Below are 3,909 nucleotides of genomic sequence, written 5' to 3'. Positions count from 1 at the left end.
TTTTACCAAAATAATGTAGGCTGAATTGTTTTGGTCCGAAAATGTGGCCCTTTTCTTCCTTCAATTAATTTATTCTTGGCTTTTAACTTAATATCTAGTACAATATGTACTATGTAAAGACAAACGGTAATTAGTATGTGTAAAGTAAAATTAATTTAACACGTGCAAATCCTAAAATAAAACGATGACGAACCATTTAAAATTTGTAATAAAGTAATACTATTAATATTGATAGTAGAATAATGAAAATGAAAGTAATGATATTAATAGTAGTAGAAATAATAGTGAAAATAAAATACTTAACTCATCAATAAATTTAGAAGCCCGAAGAAATAAATTAGAATAAAGGAGGGACAAAATTGGGTGTCAACAACATTGCTTAACGAGAGAAATGGGATAGTCGACTAAATCAATTTTGTGGATTTCAACTATGCGGGAGATGAGCATACCATATGGAAGGCTAGAAGGATTTGAAGCACACTCAATCATGTAGTTGATGACTATGGAGGACAAATTGATTTTCTTCTTGGAGAGAAGGCAAAAGCAAAGATGGCATCACGTTGGGAGATAGTAGAGTAGGACCCAGCACGAGGGATAATAGTAGTCGCAACCAGATGAGCCAACACACGGGCTTCAAAAGAGATGTTGGACAGACCAAGTTGAGCAGGAACAGAGATGGAATTGGAAAGGGTTTTCTTAACATCATCAAAAGAGACTTCAAGAGATTCAGGCCAGGAATTTTTGAGTAGTTCTGAAAAACCAGAACAGGTGCAACCAAAAATAGAGTCAAGGACAGAGCAATTTAATACAATATGGGTACCAAGGACCATGGTTTCGAGTTCATTAGCTTTAGAGGACTGAAGATTTGCACAAAACATACGAACAGGGGTTTCATACACATGAGGAGGGGTTTTGAAGAAATTTTCCCAACCTTGATAGACAAATGAATGTTTTACCTTACAACATAGAGAAAGCATATGGTCAAGATCAACAATCCTACCAGAGACGATGGTTTTGTCTTCAAGAGACGAGAAGAGTTCTTGATGGAGGTCATCCCAAAAAATTTTGCCAAGATCAAGGGGTTTATCAGTAATGGTTTTGAGTTTCTTTGAAGAGGTTGAGCATGCAGCATCAACAGTTGACTGTCTGGTTCCAAGAGCTCGCTTTCCAAGATTGCAAATTGGAATGGAGTCGGAGGCGTCAGAGGAAGAGGAGTCGCCGGAGTTTACAAAGTCATGAGGAGCAGGAGAAGACTCTTACCAATTTCCTTGAGCCTGGAGCTTTGGCGTGTGGAGAGAAGATGGGTTTTCGTATTTTTTGCCATTGAAGGGGAGCTTTGGCGTGTGGAGAGAAGATGGGTTTTCGCATTTTTTGCCATTGAAGAGATGAGAGACAGACATAAGGGTTTGGCAGGGAAAGGTAGAGAGGAAAGTGGAAACGTCTTATGGGGATATGAATGAAAAAGGGGAAAGGATTTTATAGGGAAAGTAAAAAGAGGAAGTAAAACATGGGAAGATGGGACGGTCATAATTGGGATGGGAATGCAATTTATGGCAAAGATTTGAATAGCCGAAAATTATGGCACAGATTTCTACATGGTAAAAAATTAGATAGATTTATCAATAATTCCCAAAGATCTTCTTAGCATGCAGAAACGTTCTTCAAGAAGAGGTTTAGTAAAAATATCAGCAAGCTGGTTTTCAGTGTTAACAAAAACTATTTCAAAATCCCCTTGAGCAACATGATTTCTGATAAAATGATGCTTAATATCTATATGCTTGGCCCTAGAATGATGCACAAGATTTTTGGACAGACAGATAGCACTCGAATTATCACAGAAATTTTTTATAGGTTTAAAAAACAAGTCAGAATCACTTAGTTGATAAGACATCCAAATTAGCTATGTACAGCATTGACTAACAGCAATGTATTCAAACCTCGAGTAGAGAGAGAGAGGATCGATCCTCGTTTTTTGCTATTCCAGAAATAAGAGATTTTCCTAGAAGTCGGTAAGTACCACTCGGTACTTTTTCTATCATCTTTATCACCCGCAAAGTCCGTATCCGAAAAACCTTCAAGTGTAAAATCATTAGTGTTAGGATACCATAAACCATAATTAGTTGTTCCATGAAGGTATCTAATAATACGCTTGACAACAGTAAGATGAGATTCCTTTGGAGCAGCTTGGAATCTAGCACACCTGCACACGCTAAACATGACATCTGGTCGACTGGCAGTTAGGTAAAGCAACGATCCAATTATACCGCGATACTTAGTTTTATCAACAGGTTTTCCTGCCTCATCCTTATCAAGAGTACAAGTAGGACTCATTGGAGTTCCCATAGCTTTTGAGTCAGACATTCCAAATTTTTGAACGAGTTCCTTGGCATGCTTTGCTTGACATATAAATATTCCACTGTCAGTTTGATGAATTTGTAGTCCTAAAAAGAATTTTAACTCTCCCATCATACTCATTTCGAACTCGCTTTGCATAAGATCAGAGAATTCCTTGCACATAGAGGGGTCAGAGCTTCCAAAAATAATATCATCAACATAAATTTGTATAATGAGATTTCCTAAGGAGGATCATTTAATAAAAAGTGTTGTATCAATCTTTCCTCGAAAGAAACCGTGACTTACCAAGAATGAGCTTAAACGATTATACCATGCCCTAGGAGCTTGTTTAAGACCATATAAAGCTTTAGTTAATTTAAAAACATGATAGGGAAATTTTGGATTTTCAAAACCGGCGGTACGTTTGACATACACTTCTTCTTCAATGAACCCATTTATAAAAGCACTTTTGACATCCATTTGAAAAAGTTTGAATTTTTTAAAAGAGACATATGCAAGCAGAATTCTAATGGATTCCAACCTGGCAATAGGAGCAAAAGTTTCATCATAGTCAACTCCTTCCTGTTGTGAGTATCCTTGAGCAACAAGTTGGGCTTTGTTTCTGACTACTTCTCTGGCCTCATTTAGCTTGTTCCTGTATACCCATTTTGTGCCAATGATTGACGCATTTTCAGGTTTGGGAACTAGATTCCACACCTTGTTCTTTTCAAACTGATCAAGTTCCTCTTCCATAGCTTTTACCCAGTATTCATCTTTTAAGGCGTCACCAACTTTCTTTGGTTCATATTGAGAGATAAGAGCCAGATTTACATTATTTTTACTAGGTGCTCTAGTTTCATCCCTTCACTAATGTCTCCAATAACAAATTTCTTTGGATAGTCAGGTTCGTTTCTCCATTCGTTTGGGATTGTTCCAATAGTAACATCAGTCGACTGAGGTGTATCAGAAGTCGACTCATAAGATGTCTTTTCTTCAGTGGGTCCTGTAACCACCACAGTAGATATTTGACCGTCTTCTTCATCTGTAATTTTTCTTGTCTCGGCCATGTGATTAGTATCATCAAATACAACATGAATAGACTCTTCAATAGATAAAGTACGTTTGTTAAAAATTATATAGGATCCACTAGTAGGAGAATAACCAAGAAATATACCTTCATCACTGCGAGGATCAAACTTACCAAGGTTTTCCTTTCCATTATATTGAACAAAACACTTACATCCAAAAGGATGAAAGTAGCTAATATTTGGTTTCTTACCAGTCCATAGCTCATAAGGAGTTTTCTTGAGAATTGGTCTAATCAGACATCTATTTAGAATATGACAAGCTGTACTTACTGCTTCAGCCCAAAAGTGATGTGGTAAGTTTGTTTCTACGATCATTGTTCTTACCATATCTTAAAGGGTTCTGTTCTTCTGTTCAACCACACCATTTTGTTGCGGAGATCGAGGTGAGGAGAAATTATGTGTGTACCCTTGGTCATTGCAGAATTGTTCAAAAGCCTTGTTTTCAAATTCTCCTCTATGATCACTTCTAATGGAAGTGATGTAATAT

The sequence above is a fragment of the Lycium ferocissimum genome, chromosome 9, assembly GCF_029784015.1.
Source record: "Lycium ferocissimum isolate CSIRO_LF1 chromosome 9, AGI_CSIRO_Lferr_CH_V1, whole genome shotgun sequence".
Taxonomy (NCBI): Eukaryota; Viridiplantae; Streptophyta; class Magnoliopsida; order Solanales; family Solanaceae; genus Lycium; species Lycium ferocissimum.
Note: the sequence above shows the minus strand (reverse complement) of the source record.